The 19,812-nt window shown below is 37.8% G+C and overlaps 1 long non-coding RNA gene across 1 annotated transcript; it reads right to left on the bottom strand.

Moving 5' to 3' along the window:
* Nucleotides 1-4,103: 4,103 nt before the first annotated feature.
* LOC121082878 lies at nucleotides 4,104-19,530 on the bottom strand. The gene is made up of 3 exons (XR_005826166.1): nucleotides 19,347-19,530; nucleotides 7,125-7,276; nucleotides 4,104-6,472 (listed from the first exon to the last, which is right to left on the bottom strand). It is a non-coding gene; the product is annotated as an uncharacterized LOC121082878 (long non-coding RNA).
* Between the last annotated feature and the right edge of the window lie 282 nt (nucleotides 19,531-19,812).

Here is a 19,812-nt window from a genome sequence, read left to right as displayed (position 1 = left end):
AATAAACAGACTGCACTTCTTGACACCTGAGTACTTAGCCATAAGAATAATAGAATTACTTTACTGTTTCAGATCGAATGTTTAGGTTGTATATATCTATAGCACAGACCAGCAACAAACATGCTTTGAAAAGCATAGAACAATACAATATTTACTGAAAATGTTAATTTCATCACAGTTCTGTACTCTTATTAAAAATATTACCTTAATGAGTGGAATATGGAAAAGGAATGAAAGCTTCTGCTTTACTTTCTATTGTCTGTACAAATTCATAATGTTGGTGTTTTTTTCAGTGAGCCAAGCTCTGCTCTCAGGTATGCATACATGACTACTTTTTACTGCACTGGAAACTGTCTATCTATATTTTCAAGTTGATTTTGTCCCATTGATTTTTCTTGACATTTGGTGTTAAGCCTACAGAAAAAAAAAGCAATAAATATAAACTTAAATGTGAGAAAACTTGTGAACTGATTGACAGTATGAAGCTTAGAACTATTCAAAGCAATTTTCCATGTTAGCAATTAGCTTTGAGACAGAGTGCTCTTTGAATGCTATTTGACTAGCTGCTTTTATTTTGGGGAAATGGGAGCCATGGAAACCTACTTTTAAGATGACTGTTAAAGAAGTTGTCTTGGAGCAAGATACAACACTCTAGCAATAACTTTGCCAATTATAATGAAATACTTCCAAGATAATTACTGAAAAGTAAATTTCCTTTTGAGAGCATCATGTAGTTCAAATCAGTGAGGGTTTGGGTTTTTTAAAAATAATAAATGAACCTAAACCTTTTACGTACATTTTAAACACAGAGATATGGAGTCTTGGAAATACTTGGTGTTACTCATGGCTCCATGGTAGTGCAAGTTTTATTTTCTACTCCTTAAAATTTTATTCTGTGTTGATTAATTTATTTGCAAATATATACACTTAAATTAGAATACATAATGTACACGAGATTCTTAATGAAAGGAGTTACATAATCAAGTGTAAGTTGTGCTTGATTTTCCCTTGGATATTTTGCAGCAGTAAGATTTTTTTTCTTCTTTCTATATAGACTGAGGCTACAGAGAGCAGGATTAGATCACGTTACAGGAGACAGTTTCATTTTTTCCTGTGAAATTTTCTATTGTTTCCTCCTGCTATTTCCACTTGTTCTGCATGAAAGCAGTCTCTCTGCAGAGATCAACAGAAAGAGAAGAAATCCATGGAAATAAATCTAGGTATTGGAGCAAAACCCTTAAGAAACTGTGTGGTATAGACTAGGCAGAAAGCCTGGGTAGAATGAGTGCAGAACAAAATCTAAGTGAGGAGAGAAAACTCGTACAGGCATTAGGGAGGAAAACACACTAACAAGGGAGAGTCAGTTTTACAGAGAAGGAAGGCCACAGTGAAAAAGGGCTGGATGTAGACCATCAAGCTAAGAGTTCACCTCTTTTTACCCCTTGTTGTTTTTCACTGTACTATACTATATTTGAGTCTTTTTGGTGTTCTGTATTAACTTATCCTCAGTATTCCATAGGCTTCTGAAATCCGAAGGATTACAAGGGAAAGGATTCCTTACTGTCATTTGAATAGTCAGGGAAATACTTTAATTTATTACAGTAATGCTTCTGTCTCCCTTTGCCCTTATTCTTACAGCCTTACATATTCTGAAACCTCACAAGGAAGTGAGGATGTCTAATTATGCACATATATCCCTCACCACTCACTATTTTCTATTGATTTTGACATCTTATTTTTGCCTAAGTAATGCCAAACCACTCTTCCATTTGTATTAAATACCACTGAACTTCAAATCCGATAAATTAAATTTGAATTTTAAAAATGATTCTGTGATTCTTTGCTATTATTGAGAGGGTTTTTTATTTGTTATTATTGAGGAGAAGCTGGGAAAGAATGTAACACTGTAATTCAGAAGTGTTATACCAGGGACCTTTGTTGCAAATGAAATTTATACTGGTTTCTTGTAGATGGTTTTTAAACCAGTTTAGTTACACCGATGGAAAGCATGGAATGCTTACTATGGACACACATCATTTTAATTAAGAATGTCTTTTCTGCATTTAATCCAAAAGGAATGAAAATAAAACTTCTTATTTCACAGGTGTCTGTTTGGACATTTGTTACAGTTATTTATGGTAAGACTATTTGTACTTATGCCAGTCTTATACCTGTTATCCACCTATTTTTCTCAACTGCTTTTTAATTTTTTTCTAGTTTTCTCTATTGGTTTCCATTTGATTTTTTCCAAATATTTCAAACACATTAATTATGTTTCACAGCATCCCTCTGAGATATAAAAGCTATATAGAAATAATGTAGTCAATTACTGAAATTCAATCTACAGTAATGTGATATCTGCAGCTAAGTAAGGTATGCAAGATAAATATTTAACACTTCAGGCAAGGAACTGAAAAACAGTTGTATTGAATAGAACACCCAGAGATTTTTGAGGCATATAGGTTGTAGTTTAGTGAATTAGAATTCAATTAGCACAATGCCATTGCTATAGAAAATGTTACAGAATCTATGAGAGTTACCCGGTATAATATTCACTGACTGAATTTAAGCTGCCTAAAATTTAGGTGAATCCTGCCAGCTGTTATTAGCAATGTTCCCATGGCACTTTTGTAAGATCTCATTTTGCCAATGGATGTAATCATGTGCCTGGTGCCACTCACCCCTGCTTCTCTGCTTGCCCAAAAAGGCTTTGCACTCCCTTAGGACAAGGGTACCTGTCAGCCTTGTGTGGATGTCTTGGATACCTTAGATGTATGAAATTAATCTAGATGCCTATGTTTATGCAAATGGAACAAGCACTAAGGGTTTCAGATCAACTTCAGACTGTAGATGCCCAGAACAGGATTCAGTTGCAAAGTAGGATACTTTCCAGACTTCTGTATCTGTGTTGCATCTGCCAGCTGTACATATGTGTCTTTTGCTCCCCAGAGTATATGAACAGGCACTAAATGCTCATGTGAATGGAAGTACATCAAGTCCCTAGTCAACCTGGTGAATGAAATCTAAAGATGTATTTAGCTGACTATTGGTCATAACCCAATTTTAAGATGCCTATAATCTGGAACTAAATTGTATTCACAAAGTCTGAAGGAATTAAATTTACTAATATCAAGAATTTTGCTTTTGCATCTCATCTGGAAGAGTGCATACCCTCTCTCTCACTTACTACTCACAGTAAGTATTTTTTAACTTTTGTGAAAGTCATTGATGCTCCATTCAATATAATAAAAACAGACAGGAACACTTGGTCAGCTTGTTAGCCATTTAGTATTAAATTAATTGGATTTCCTAATGGAAGAAGGAACTTGGATATGACTTGAGGCAACTCTGACTTTAATGACCAGAAACTGACAGATTCGGTGTGGCTCACCCACTTGCTTTACAGGGCTAATGCAGTCTAGAAGAGATTCATCGTATCTGCATAATGCAGCATTTGATCCTGGGTTTTGTTTGGGCCTTGTGTTGTGCCATTCTGGCCTTAGGTCATAATTATTAACTTGCATGTTTATGTTTTTTCTGTTAAAAGTGCTTGAAATAATGTAAAATTATCTTTTGGCTTATCAGAATTGTGTTTGTATAATATGAAACTGGAATATAGGGGTTTTTTTCAGCTGTTCTAGTTAAAAAAGATTAGAATGAAAATTGAAACTTTCATGGTACAGTTCTCTTTGGCAACAGAAAGGAACTTGTTTCTCCTTGTTCTTCCTGGGCCACCACATGCCATTTTTTATTTGGTAGATGATTTAAAAGACTGGAAATGAGAATCATTAGGGGTCATGGTAAAATTATTGTATCAAATAATTGGAAAAGCCGCAGGGGGACTTTTCTTTCTTGCTGAGATCAGTGTTTGTTTCTTTTTAAAATGAAATGAATAATTAAATACTGAAATCACCATTGGCTTTAAGGACTCAATGATCAAAAAAAAAAAAAATATCTCTCCCACCCCTAATATCCTAGGAAAGGCTTTTACATCTTTATGTCTTAATTTTGTTCTCATTTCTACAGGTGTTATCTAGCCTTAACCTCACCAAAGTTGTTGTTACCAAAATCAGGACTAGAAAACGCAACACCAATGTACCATTAGGAATCAGGCATTCTTTATTGCAGTGCTGGATGCATGGGGGATCATTCCACCTAACGTACATTCAGTATGTTTCAATCAAACAAAATTATATAGTCCACAGATATGTTTATGGATTACATTTGTTGGAAAAATCATACATATTCATTCAACAGGCTATGTTAATTAAGCATCGTGCATGATCCTTACAGGTATCTCAGAGTCTTCTAAAGGGGTCTTAAACAACAGTTGACCCTATATTTACAGATGACCGGTCACTGAACCTTAATTTACTTCACTTATACAGAGAGCCCAAGGAGAATCCAAGTTTGTTTCATTAGTTACCTATACAACAGTCTCTTCCGTGACTGTAAGTTTTAAACAACTCTTTCCCTCTTGGCATAAAATTACAGTGAAAGAAACAATATGGTTGCAAAGCTAAAATGGACTATATTACATGGTAACATTATGAAAATGTGTACAGCATAAAGATAACAGGTATTGTAAGACAGCAACCAATCTAAAAGGAAAGGAAGTCAGCCAGCTGCTTTACACTGATTATAAAGGGGAAAAAAATAGTAATCTTGCTTGTGGTAAAGAACCTGACTGGTTCTCTCTCTCACATTTATAATTATAACTGTGGATAGATCCTGCCTACATGGCCTATAATTTCTGGAACAGTACCCAGGCATAGTAATGTAATATGTGTACATTTCACTATAAATACTACTTCTAATGGCATTTAAGAATTTTTTATTGCAGAAGATCAAGGAAGATTTTAATGATAAGGTTATGAGAATCATGATTCTAATGGTATGTTTTGATAAAAGTGACTGAAAAGTGAATTTCTATGCAAGAGAAATAATTATTTTCTTTAATGAAATTTTGAAGTAAATATTGATATTCTTTGGCTTTACCACTCGCAATTCTATTATCAGTGTAATTTTCATGTAGAAGTAATTGTGTTGACCAGCCTTTAGCCTATCTAAATTCAGGCATTTAAATTATGTATGTAACCTGACATTCTAGTTAAGCTGTGTGGTTTTCCTCCATAGTGTATTGGGTTTGCATGGCAAGGTTTTGGTAGCGGCAGGGGTTACAGGGCAGCTTCTGTAAGAAGATGCCAGAAGCCTCCCCTATGTCTGACAGAGCCAATGCCAGCTGGCTCCAAGACGGACCCACCGCTGGCAAAAGCTGAGCCCATTGGCGATGGTGGTAACACCTCTGTGATTTCATATTTAAGAAAGCGTAAAAACTACTGTGCAACAGCAGCCAGAAGGGAGAGAGGAGTGAGAATATGTGAGAGGAAAAACTCTGCAGACACCAAAGTCAGTGAAGAAGGATGAGGAGGAGGTGCTCCAGATGTGCCAGAACAGAGTTCCTTGCAGGCTGCAGTGAAGACCGCGTTGAGGCAGGCTGTCCCATGGAGGTTAGTGGTGGAGCAGGTACCCATCCATCTGCAGCCCATGGAGGACCCCACACTGGAGCAGGTGGAAGCTGTGACCCCATGGAGAGCCCAGGCTTGAGCAGGTTTGCTGGTAGGACCTGTGACTCTGGGAGGGACCCATACTAGAGCAGTCTGTTCCTGATGGACCGCACGCTATGGAAAGGACTGACGCTGGAGCAGTTCCTGAAGAACTGCAGCCTCTGGGATGGCCTCATGTTGGAGAAGTTCATGGAGGACTCTCTCCTGTGGGAGGCACCCCACACAGGGGCAGGGGAGGAGTGTGAGGAGGAAGGAGCAGCAGAGACAATGTGCGATGGACTGACCACAGCCCCCATTCCCTGTCCCCCTGTGCTGCTCGGAGGGAGAAGGTAAGGAAAACTGGGAGTGAGGTTGAGCCTGGGAAGAAGAGAGGAGTGGGGGGAAGATGTTTTTAAGATTTGGGTTTTATTTCTCATTACCATACTCTGATTTGATGGGAAATAAATTACATTAATTTCCCTGACTTGAGAATGCTTTGCCCATGACAGTAGTTGGTGAATGATTTCTCTGTCACTATCTCAACCCACGAGCCTTTAATTGTACTTTTGTCTCCCTGTCCAGTTGAGTAGGGGGAGTGACAGAGAGGCTTGGTGGGTGCCTGGAATCCAGCCAAGGCCAGCCTTCCACACACAGCCAGCAGAAAGAGGCACAGACACACATAGGCTCTTCAGTTTTAAATGAACAGGACTGGTCTTAGTTCTCTCTCCCTGTTTCCCCCTCCACTGGCTATAAAAGTGGGCCTAAACTCAATAAATTTACGGCCTTATTCTGGGGGCCCCCTAGGTCCTCAGAGTTTGTGGGATTCATGGACATCAAAAGCTGAATAGTAAGAAAGCCTGCTGATAACAGTAAAGAATTTTAAAATAGGGAAAATTATCCTGTGATATTCATGAAGCAAAGCAATCCTGAAAAAAAGATGGTGAGAATTTAGTGAGGACAGAAATGGAATTATATACTGATTAACATGGAACATGACATGGAGATTCATTCTTTTTAAAGCAATACAGCAAAAATACATCTATACATCCGGGGAAAATATAGTAGATATGTAAAATCTGACTTAAGTTTTGATTTTCTCTTTTGCATTTACTAATCACTTCCAGCCAGGAACTGATAATTTTGAAAAAAATTCTCTCTTCCCCTGCCCACCCAAAAAAACCCCAACCAACAAACAACAAAAACTCAGCCAAAAAACAACCATAGTGAATCAATGGCCTCAGAGGAAGGGAAAAAAAAGAGTTAGGATCTAGTACACAAACATGTTACTTGGTAATAAAAAATAAAAAAAAAAGTTTACAGGAAGAAAAGTGACATAAAATGTATATAAAAAATACTTATCAGATAATGAGGGAGATAATGTATACAATAGAATAACAATCCAGAATGCCTTAGGAAAAAGTGTGAAAAATGCAGAATAGCTCTCCTGAGAAAAAAACTGAAAGATAGCACTGAAATCAGCTATATGTGTGTGCTGATTAAGACACTGGAAAAGATGTCTTGTATGATACTGTCATATAATCAAAACTGGACAAGCAAGAGGTAAGAACTAATACTTACATGCCCTAAGCTTCGATAATGATTTCAAAATTGGAGAACATCTAAGGCCACAATTGTTTTGGGAAGATGATAAGAGCAGAATCCATCAGAAAGTGCATCTTTCTTTTTCACTGAAGAGTGTGGCTGATTTCATTGTTACTTCCCTCATTATTCTGTACAGAAGGAAAGAGAATAAGAAACCTGTGAAACACAGACTTCTTTGACACTTTAGGGATCTGGGGAGTAACTGCATCTCTGAAGCATCAACTGATTATGGCTCCAGCTAACTTTAACATTTCAGGTCCTGATACTGTGCATATAATGAAATCTACCGGAGGTAGTAGGCTTCCACACATCGTCAATTGAAGGACTGAGATTATTAGAATTTTAATCCTGTGTTGCACACATTATAATCCTAGTGTTAGAACCCTAATACTGACTAATCTTTGCCAAAGTGATTTTTGGAACAGGTTTTATTAATATCTCCCGTAGAAGCCAAGTATCATATTTAAATTATTTCATACAGAAAGAAGTGTACTACTTCTTGCTGTCTACATAGATAGCACATCCTAATTCCCTGTGACTCCTCTGTTGTTTTCATTCAGAGGTTCAGAGGAAAGCTAGAAGCATTATGCTTACTTAATCTAACCTTCTAAAGGTAAGATTTAACATAGAAATTGATCTGCAAGATCTAATAAGCAAGACGATCACATTTGCAAAATAGAAAACTCTGTTGGGTTGTGAACATTGTCAATAAACACTTCAGAAAGTTCTTATTCAGGTGCTTTAAGCAACGTATAAATGTGCAAACATAATATTGGAGGAAAAAACCACTAAGAAGGTGCCATTGTTGCTTTCTCTGCTCCTGGTGAATGTATTCTGGCTGCACAAGTGAAAAATACTGAAAATATATGTAGGTTCAGAAAAGAATTGTAAGAATTTCTAGACAGAAGAAAAACTGCTTCATATAGACAGACAGTAAATCTGCTTAATTTGTCCAAATCAGGATAAAAAAGTAATTTGACAACAAATATTTGTGAAGTAGCTGAAGCCAATGAATGAAAGACAATCTATGGTGTTACATATTTATTTTAATCAGCAACTTTGATTTACATTTGTTAATAGGCTGAAGAAAATACTGTAACTAAAATGGTCATAACTTCCTCCATTGAATAACCTGAGGAGCCAGCACCTAATTGTCTAATTTGGTCATGGTTGATAAAATAGTTCAATAACGTTCTGAAAATATTTCTAATTTTAAACCAGTGAAGGAAGGCGACAGTAGTTTTTTGTGAGTGCAATCTATGATTTTCGCTTGTATATTCATACCTGAGCTCCTAAGTTGTGATCTGATTTTCATAGTATTGCAACATAACTAGAATCTCTAGCGACTTGGGAAAGTCGGCAATTTACCTAGATGCCTTAAATAACTTTTTTAAAGCTTCAATGCAAGTATCCAATTCAGAATCATAGTGAGCAATTATTAAGTATGCTGTGTGTTACTCTTTCAACCTACTGAACCTCTGACTCTTGAAAATTAATACAAAACCCAGTAACTTATTTGTTTATTGAGCGGCTGCTCCGCAGAAGCCAAACGCTCAAATGATGAGTATTAATTAAACCACAGCACTTTTAGAGATGCACAGGAAGATGCAGAAGTGTGACTGTGCATATACAAAGAGTAAGTTTTGGTGTGTATCAACTTTTTGTTAGCCTGAGGAAGGAGGTGAGCCACTTGCATGGATGGATCTGAGGTTTGCCTTAGAGTGAGTGATTAGGGACAGAGATGAAAATGATACATTTTTAGCTTGGGGTAGACATGGAAAGGATATTTAAGAATGTTTGTATTCTTTTCAAAAATACTTTTATTTTATGCAAGTCTCTTGTTACTGAATCCAAGCTAAATTTGTCAGTATTCATGCAGCTTTTCTATAGTAGTGTATCTAGTTACATTAGCAAAAAGCATGTTTTGGGGAAGTTTTGATATAATGATTTTCTAGACATTTATATTTTTAAATACAAACATAAAAATTCTGTACTTATTTAGCTCTGTTTTGCAGGTTTATGAATCCTCTAATTACAATCTGTAGTCTAAAACAGAGATTACCCTCTGTCAGGGTAATTCTTATTCTGTCAGGCACCTTTTGTGCTGGCTGCTGGCTGAGTGGTGGAAGCAGTGAGGGGTCCCAATGGGGTATTAGGGCAGAGGCTGGCAGCCAGGACCTATCCCACCACCTCAGCCAGGAGCAGCGCAGCCAAGGGGCACGGGGGCAGTCCCAGCCCTGGGCTTTGGTCACCTCCATGGGGACAGGGCGAGGCTAAGGCCAGGCTGGGACATAGGCTGTGGGTGGATGGGCAGAGCAGGGCTCTGAGGAGCTGAGGACCAGCCTGCTGAGGTGTCACTGGGACAGAGGCTTCTACATGAAGAGCAATCTGTAAAGAGCACTGCTGTTCCCACACGTTGGACATACTGCTTCCTGTAAAAAGGAGCTTCTTTATGCCCGTTAGCTTTTTCATGTACTTAGACTCAACATAATGTTTTAGTGCAATAAATCAGTCAATAAATATATAAAAGTTTATTATTTTTAAATTGGTGTGTCTGGTCTTTTAAAACCATAGTGCCAAGACTTCAAAGAATGATTAATTATGCATCATGCAGTACACAGTGATGGATACGCATAAGTACTGTAATGACTGCTCATAGTATACTACTTGTTTTGCTGGTTCCAAATTTTGACCTATAACATTAGTCATGCACAAACATTTATTATTTCAGATAAGGCATCTTTGTTCTCCAACTAAATCTTTCCTTCTAGATTTAAGAAAGGCTGCCCTCTTAAAACGGTCTTAGAGGATGTTTCTTTACTCCTTAAAGCACCTTTAAAATTTTCCAGAAGCATCAGAGAAGATGAAAAACATCTATTTAAAATACGGAAATCCTCCTCTGTTTTTTCTAATGAATGCCAGTATGCATTCCAAATCATTGCGATTTTGAACACATCTGTCCCTTTCTGTCCCTTTAAGCGACCGAAAAAATCCTTGTTAAACATATTGTTCAGCACTTTACAGCAACAAGTAAAATAAACCATTTTGGTAATATCTCAATATGCTTTAAATCCTGGAGAAGCCACTATGAAACTGATTCTATAGCAGAAGTGGAACTCTCATATATATGCAGGAACCAGATGGATTTAGGTTGGAGTCAGATATTCAACAATAACACAAACCTGGCTTGTTAACAGCAAGGAAACTGTTACAGTGGCAGAAAACCTCTAGAAATAGTTCAAAAAGCAGCTTAAGTATGGAGTTATGGACATGGATTTGCCTCTCATATATTTGTGGAATGGTTGCACCTGGGAAAACATCAGGAAATGGCATATAATTCTCAGAAAACAAGAGATAGTTTGGTAGTAATTGAGGTGTGGATCTTTTAGACAAAAGGCACAATCTGGTGGCAGCTTCTAAAACTTAAAAATTTAGAACCATGCCATTTAGAGAAAAGGGTATCCTTATTCAATCCGATTGAACGATGAGAAGCATAACTGCATCATTGCATGGTCTAGACTTTTCTGATGTTATTTGCCTGCCCCAGACTGCCAAAAAAAGTAATTCTAACTAGAGAAAAAGGAAGACATGAGGATTTTTTTCCCTCTTATTTTTTTACTGAAGATTTTAGAAGACATATTTAAAAATTAAAAAGAAAAAATAAAATCCAGTTATTTTCACTTTGTTTCTTTATTACCATGAAGACATTTTCCCCCTTCTTTTTCTGGGTCTAGTAAGGTGTCACTGTGACTGTTTTTGCTACAGATCTGAGGGCTAAATATGTGTTGCATTTAAAATCAGATTATAAATCTTTTTCAAGAGCTGGAAAATAAATGACAAGATAGGGTTTACAACAGCTGCTGTGGTTGAATAAACCATGAACTTTGTATTATCAGGCGAGTATCTCTGTTGAGGCTTTAGGCACTTCTCAAAGCTGTACGATATTAAAAAATAATTTGGTTTTTATTAACCATGGCATCCTACTGAATAAATTAGAAGTAACTTTTGATGGATGATGCGTAAGAGTTTTTGCTGTGCTTTAAAATGCACCACATATTCCTCTCAGATTGACAGGGTTAGTTGTTACCTGGTCGTCATATATTTCAGGTTAGTATGCATCATTTGTCCTATTAAAAATGAGAACTTAATTCCTTATTAAAGAATACCATTTCTGCTGTTTTTTTTTTTTTTTTCCCCTGAAAGTACAGACACCTGTTTATCTGTTTATTTTTCACAATTTTAGTGCACACAGAATGGTGAGGCTTGCACAAAAAGATTTGGTGAGCTGCTGAGAACACAGAAAAGATACTGATGATGCATTTTCCATGCTTATTGCAGAATCTGGGAATGGTAGTAAAGAATGTATGGAGAATGTTGACATTTTCTTTGCTGGGGAAGACAAACTTCCACTACAAGGTGAGATGTTTATAGAAGGCAACTAAGTAAGTGTGATGTAAGAACTGGTAAGCTCATGACTATCTTTCCAAAGTTGTACTCCACTGTTAATTATCCAAAGCAATAAAATTGGAGGTACACATGCCAGAAAGTAAAGAATAAAATATAAAAATCCACAGAAAAAAGGGAAATGAACCCTTGATACAAGATAGGTACATAATTCTTACAGGTCCTTGAACCAGCTCTCACCTCCCATTACCAAAATCTTAATTCTCCTAATAGTATCTTACTAAGGCCTCAAGTCATTGTAAGTATTAATCATTTGCTTTCATACTTTACTCAGACTAGAAAAAAAAGATGGGTATGAGCAGCACCATGGACACAAGGTAAATCCCCTAAATAACCAACACATTTATTCTGGAAAAGAGATCTATGGATAAAACATGTGATTAGCTAAGAACATTCTTTCAGTTCTCTCAGAAAGAAATGGCAGAAGTATCACTTAGAGAAGGACAACTGTCAATTGCTCTTAGGATCTGCTAATGAATGAATTTTGCATTTTTTGATACTCTGGTAGATTAAGTACATTTGTCAACAGCCTTTATGATTTGCTGTGTAACTTGTGAGGCACAGGCGATGGCCTGTGCATATTTTTATAAATACTTTGCAACTCCTTTATACTGTATGTGTTTTTTCTGTATTTACTTGATAGGTCAAGTAACTTATCTGTTACTCAGTTTTATACAGAGAATATTTACTGAAGTGTGGCAACTTGCTGTCATACATGCCGTTACATCTATGAAACTGCAGCAGCCATAGTTTCAACAAAACAAAACTAGCTGTAAAGGCAATTGCTCTATAGTTCCATCATGCAATTTGTGCAGTTTCTTGATTACTAGGGCCCTAAAACTGTCTGTACAAAACATGAATTTCTTCAAGTTAAGTATATATTGTTAAATGTTTGCTGTAGCGTACTACATAGCACAAGGAAGGACAAGATTATATGACAACTTCTGGTTAGCAAAGACTGGCTAAATGATATTTTTTAAAGTCACAATCTCCAATTCTTCTCAAATTTGTTTGCAGTCTCATTAAAAGTACATACATTTATGAATCTTATCAAACCAGAAAAATAATGGGAACCACTTCGTGCCTGAAACAGGAAAATTGATTCAGGTCATAAAGCATTTAACTTCTTTAGTATGAATTCATTTAAGTTTTTCAGGATTTTTCTTTCAGAGTAGCAGAGGAGGAACAGATTGTAATTTATGGGAGGTGCCAGTGACACCACTTATTATATTCATCCTTCTAATTACGTGACAGGAATTGTCAAAAGTAGATACTGAAGGATTAGTGTGCATTCAAGCTCCTTAACAAGCCTTATAGAAAAGTAAACAAAAACTTAAGCAAGAAGAGGCGCGTTTCTAGTCACAGTTAATCCCCTAGGTCCTAAACCCCTACTGAAGTTGCTTATCAGTTTAAGTGTAAATGATGAAATCCAGGCACCGAAAACAGTGATTCTCTTGCTAGATACATTGGCTGGAGGAAATCCTTCCTGTAAACTTTCCAACTTTATAAAACCCTCCCAGAAAATGATTTGCAATATTGAGAAATTAATACAAGGATAACTATTGTTTACATGGCAAATAAAATCATGTAATAGCGTGCTACTTAGAACTTGCTGGAATAAGGATTGCTCCATTACAGAATATAATAGACATTTCACTTTTACATCAGTTTTTAAATGTATCCATAGAATTAGAAGGATATTCCTACTACCAAATCATACATAATTTTGTTGGTTTCTATTCCACGTTCTCCGATATTCTCAGAATGGGGAGATCCAACATAAATAGGTTTATTAAGAATGCCCTTTGGTTGAGCTGTCCTACGAAAAAAAGTCTCCCTCTTTTGATTTATCCCAATTAGTGGATTGAAATTAGGAGAGCTGAATCAGAAAACATTTTTTTTAATGGTCATCAATACTTTAACTGAAGATGGAAATGCAGAGTAGCACATTAGCTCCTTAGCAAATGAGGCACCAAATATCACTTCTATCAAGTAAAAATTAGAAACTTCCATCCTTTCATGCTCAATTCCTGCTTTTGAGTTCAACCCCGCACATTTTAAATTCAATTTAACATTTCATGACTACTAAAGTATAAAGAGAGTATCGCAAAAGGATACATACAGAACATCTCTTTCAGTTTATTCCTTCTAAAGTAAGATTTTAAATTCCACCCCTAGACTCTGAAATTAGCGATACCACAAATTTATCTTTATAAACTGGAAACAGGATCACAGGTTTAACTGAAGGGTAGAAGGACACGGCTTTCATAACACACATCAGTGCATTTGTATCAGCATACTGTTGAACAACATAAGGGCAGTAAACCATTGCTACAATGACACTGCTCTTCAATGCAGAAATTCTTTTTGTTGCAATATATCCTTGATAATTTTTAATACAAACCACTACTCATATTTTTATGTGCTAATGCACACCACACTAGTGAAGACATAAATCGTACTTGGCTTCACCTAGTCAGTAAATGTATTGTGTGCAGTAAATGTATTGTGTATATATTCATAGAAATCAGCATTTGTCTGCAAACAAACTCCTAAGAGAACAAGGAGACTAAATAATTGCATGGCTTACTTGCAGGAATAATACCACTGGTGCAGCTGTAGTTCTTTTTATTCGTTATCTTTTATTATAACTGATTTTAAATAGTTTAAAGAATTAACTATGCAAACATTAATAAAATGCTGACATGGAAATTTATCATAGATTATGCAACAACTGCTTTTAATTTTCAATATAATACAAATAATACTTTATACTGTGTAACATGGTGCTGAAAATTTAATTTTATTCTAGTTATTAATATGGTCTAGGAAGTGTTTCTGGGGCCAACTGACATGGTGTGCCCATACCCATTCAGCTCATATACATACATCATGCTTACATTTTCTTTCCCTCCCCAGACAGGGGAGAGCATTCAAATTGCCTATTAGGATCAGTTCTAACAGATAGCCCCAAACCCACCCATGTGTTAATCTGGAAAATCATAGTCTGCATGGGCTAAAAATATGCCACGGCCTGTGCTAATCCTCAAAAGTGGGGACAATTGTGTGTCATTGCTAAGGCCATGTCTGAGTCTTTTTTATTTTACTGGTGTAAACTCAGCCTTCCTAAGAAGCTTTAAAAAAATCAGTAAAAAAATTCCTCCTCCCAGAAGAGGAAAAGATGACAAATCCTAAATACAAGAAGGTTGTGCGGCATCCCACAGTAAGCAAGGAACAAACACTATAGCCAAACAAGTTAACAGGGTGATAAAAAGTAATACTATTCAATTCATGGAGCATTTTATTTACAGACCTTCCACAAAAAGTCTCAATATCCTGCCTTTTCCAGGTTACTGCACAAGTTATCATCAACACATGTCCTCTTGATGTAATGTAATGGTATGCTACAGCACCGGGGGCAGTGGGTTTCTAAGACACTGCCTTCAATTTGAGGAAAGTTACGCTGGAGTTGTGTAGCATCCCCGTAATTTTAATCACATTAAAATATTTTGCTTTACATAAAAGTAATTATGTTAGAAAAATCTGCTTTGCTGACATTGGGACTGATTCTCTTCACTGACCAGCTTAAGTCCTAGGGACAGGCAGTCCTTGTTAACAAGTGGTGTGAATGTGTGCTCCCTTACGCTGTCATCCTGCAGCACTCATAATGCTGCAGTTTGTAGTAAGCATTCTGAACAGCTCCTCTGTTTCTAGACTGCTAAATAAGGATCCTGATATTCAAATATAATGATATTTGCATGTAACAAACCTCTGCAGGAGCTAAACCTTTTAACTTGCCTTTCCCTTAAAATGTCTAAATTTAATACTTGTACTTGTGTTGAATAAGGAAAAAGGAACTATAGAGTAGAAAACAGAGAGGAACTGAGGCTTAATTTTGCTTTTGATAAGAGTTCAAAACTAGACTGACTTCAATGAGAATTCTGCAACGACAATTATTACAGATTTGGATCTCCTAGACTTTTACACACAGTGAACTTATTACACTTTTCCTGGGTTCTTCAAAGTTCCTAAAAATTGGAATCACAGAATGCAGATATTCTCAGAAGGCCTTGTTACACTCCTGTTTTATTCCTCCAACCCTAGTAACTCAAGTACTTTTTTTGTAATTCTGCTATAAAACCAAGAAGATTTTATATTCAGCAGTTCATCAGTATTTAGTTTGCAGTAACATAACTGAGAAAGAAATTTAAAACAATTGGGCCTTGGGCAATATAGTTTGCAATATCTGACTTTCAATTATATTCACAGAAGTATGAAAAATAAAATGCCTGTGTTACTTATGTTAATTGCACTGTGAATCATCAGAAAAAAAAAAAAAAACAACCAACAAAACCAACTCATGTTACATAGATATGTATATTAATGAGTGATATATACATGATTTTGTGTCTGTCAAACACAACCACTAAGTTGAGTAACTGGCAAGAACACAAGTCAAATGTGCTTTCAGCTACCTAGTGTTATTTAGTTATTGAATTGCTTCTATCCTGCACTTAAGCAATTGAAAATTATTTCCTTTTAACATTCCTAAAACAGCACTTGGCACCCTGATGGATCTCACACTGTATATTATATTAAGCTTTTGATCCCTTCTTCGATGATGACTAATGCGAATGTAAACATTCACCCTTTCACATTATAAGACTTCAAGATGGAGAAGAGAGAAAGGAGGGGCTAATTCACAGCAGCAAAGCTAGTCCCAATACCTGAGTGATAAAGTATTTTGACAGAATAGTTCAAAAGTCAAATTGAAGCAATTTTTCATTGCATGTTTTATGCTTTGTATCCTGTCAACAAAAAAACCTAGACATCTTTAAGCCCATATATGACAAATTGCCTTCAAGATATATAATTCATCACTGAAGCCAAATAAACTTTGAACTGTTGATACATTCCTAGATTACGTAACACAAGCATTCAGGAAGTGTACAGACCAGCTAACTTAAAACTAAGCAGAAAGAAAAATGTAAAGACAGTGATTATGTCTGGAATTCTGACATTATAATGCCAGCACAGTATCCATCCCTTTTTATTACAGCTTTCAGGAGGTTTTGTTTGCTGTTTAGAAACCAAAACCAAGCTGAACCCCACAGCAGAAAACTCACTTCAAGATTAACATAAAAGCAGAGAGATAACAAAGAAAGCACCAACTAAAAATCATTTTTTCAAACACTTCAAATGATAACGAAGAGTCAGATAAGATGAGATTCTACTACTTAAAGTGGTTATTTTGAATGCTTTTCTAAATGTCTAAGGTATCCAAGAAATCCACAGGGAGCTGACAGATAAGGCGTGGCCTTGCAGGAGACCCCACACTCTTCCGGAGTGACAGCTAGCTAGACAGCCAAATGCATGAAGGCAGCGATATCAAAAAACTGGTGAGATGACTGAACCACTCCAGTAGTGTCCTTAGGGCCCAGGGTCATAAAAAAGACTGTAAACCTTGACTATGCCAGAGGAACAGCCTGTGGAAACTCCAGCAAGGGGTGCAGCAGTTACAACGCCCCTGAAGACTTAGAGCTGGCTCTGAAGGAGGGACCTGGGTTGTCTTTGGAATAGAGGGATAACGCTAAAAGTAGTTTTGTTAATAAAAACACAGCAATGAGCCTGATGGCATTCTTTATGTTCTCTCTCGGTTTTGTGCATACCAATGTTGATCAGGGGCTGTCTGATAATTAATATCTGACATGTAATAACTAAAAAGCTAATGTGATGCTTTTGTAGGTTGACAGGTTGGCAATATACATGGCTGTAGTACTCCACGTATTGAAAGAGTAATACAAAGAGGAAATAGCATTGCAAGTTGCTTAACAGAAAGATATCTCAGTGCTAACACTGGCTGTAAATATATGCCTAATCCCTCCAATGAAATTGATGATAGTTTTACTTTTTGTGGAGCAATTGTGCTGCAGGAATTGAATTTCAGCCACTGGCTTGTTTAACACAGATCACTGAACTGCAAGAAGGCCATTTGAAAACAAATGATTCTATATTCCAGGACCAGTCCCTTGAGATAACTGAGCTTTTGTGTTAGAATGAAGAGAGAAAACTAAGGAGTGGAAAGAAATGTTTAAAAGGATATGAAGGACATAGCTTGGATAACCTGTAATATTGGAGAATGGTATCCCAGCTGTGATTTTAAAACCTGCATGTGTGCTGGTGAAGTAATGAGTGATTACTTCCAATAAGCTATGAAGCTATGTGTGTAAATGTTAAATAACATCTTAATCTTTGTACCAGACTAGTTACAACAAAGGTATTAAATGAGCTAAAGTCTATACAGTAGCTAGGACAGAACTGGATTTAAATAAGAACAAGTGCACCACTCCCCCCCCCTCCAGCACCTAAATATACATTTTATATTATGTTTATGCTTTTCAGGGATCAGTTAAGGGTCATTTTATAAACTGACCCCACTCACTGTAGACCGATTGGCATCAATGACATTCAACTCCTGGTCCAGGATCTGGCTAGTCCCTTATGCCATAATTTTCAGGACTAGTGTAAGAGCAACTACATCATCTAGAAATTCACAGGCACAGGGAATTCTCCCGTGTCTTAATGTGTGATTGTTACAGTTATTTTGAATGAATGAAGTGACAGAAGCCAAAGAAGATCCACATTCTGTAGCCTTCCCTTTGTGGTTGCCCATTTTGAGAAATACATGGCAAGTGAGTTTTCTCCCCTGATTCTTACCAATGCCATTTTTAGATCACAGCTTTGTCCTTTCAAAATTGATATGCTTATATTCAGAAGGCACTGCTATGCCATCCGTTCAAGGAAAGCTATTCTTATCCAGCTTCTCATCTAACACTTCCAAGCGGTAAGTCTGTGCAGAGGTTCCGTGTCAGTGATTGAGGGCACGTGCCATAAGCAGTCTAACGCTGAGCAAGATGAATTTCAGAAGTGAAAATAGTAACTGTCTTTGACTCTGTAGAGGGCATTTTACTTGTGTTGATTCTGATCATTGATTTCCAATGGAATACAATTATTTTGATAGCCCGTCAAAGAAATGCACTCTGAGGCACCGCCACGGCGCCACCCGGCGGTAGCGCAGCGCCTCGCAGCGCGGCTGCCCCGCACCCGGGGCGGGGGAGAGCGGGGGGTGTGGGTGTGTGGGGGGGTGAGGGTGGGAACGCGGGGGTGGCGACCAGAGCAGTTTAAGCGATGAGATAAAATAAAAGCAAAAGCACAGCACTAATGACAGTAACAGTCACAACGAGAAGGAGGGAAGGGGGAGAGGCGCTCCGTCCCAAGGGCAGGGAGCCGCGAGACCCGGTGACACGCGCCACGACCGCCCCCCCGCAGCGACCGGCAGCCCCGGGCAGCCCCCCGTTACACCCCGAGCACTTCGCCCCGTGGCCGGCTGGGGCCCGCTGGCCCGGCCCTGCCCCCGCCCCGTGCCCGTGTGTCCCCCCCCCCCCCCCCCGAAAGCGGAGCGTCCCCGGCCGCGCGCGCCCGCACCGGGGAGGGAATTAACCCTGTCCCGGGCCGAGCCAGGGCAGGTGTACGTACAGCTCTGTAGCTCGGCACTTGTTGAATATAGTACTCTAATGGTATACGTGTGAGTTTGAAAGCCCATTTATGATGGCTACGGCATAGTAGTTTGCCAAGGAAGCGTTTGGTTGCAAATGCTTTTAGTTGGTATTTGCATGTGTGTCGCAGCACCAGCAAAACTATCAAGCTGCAACAAGGTCTTTTACCACATCATACCACCACACTCTTAGTGCCAGCCCCTCCGCTGCCTTCTCCTGGTCTCTCCTCACCCAGGGCACGCACGCTCACTCTCTCCCTGCTGCTTCCTCCTCTCTCTTCCCTCGGCTGCCCAGCCTCTTAACAGGAGCCAGCCACACCTGCACCTTATCTACATCAGCCAACCCGCCGCCCTGAAACCAGCCCACAGCTCTATATTATCAATGATAATTAACCCAGCTTCATTCCTCTACACATGTGCATAATTATATTAATTAATCCAGAATGAGTTAAAATACTTCTGTTTTATTTTTACCTTTAAGGAGTAAGTAAAACAGTATAACCTGCCCAAAGCACAAAGAGAAAATTACTGATGCTGTAAAATTCACAGGAATAGCAACTGCACATTTAAAAAACAGTAATTATATTAAAAAAAATCAGCTCTAATATTACTTATTTCAAAAGTAGCATCCGTAGCAAACTAACA

This window comes from Falco naumanni, chromosome 2 (assembly GCF_017639655.2).
Source record: "Falco naumanni isolate bFalNau1 chromosome 2, bFalNau1.pat, whole genome shotgun sequence".
NCBI lineage: Eukaryota > Metazoa > Chordata > Aves > Falconiformes > Falconidae > Falco > Falco naumanni.
The sequence above is the reverse complement of the archived record's forward strand: the minus strand, read 5'-3'. Positions and strand labels throughout refer to the sequence as shown.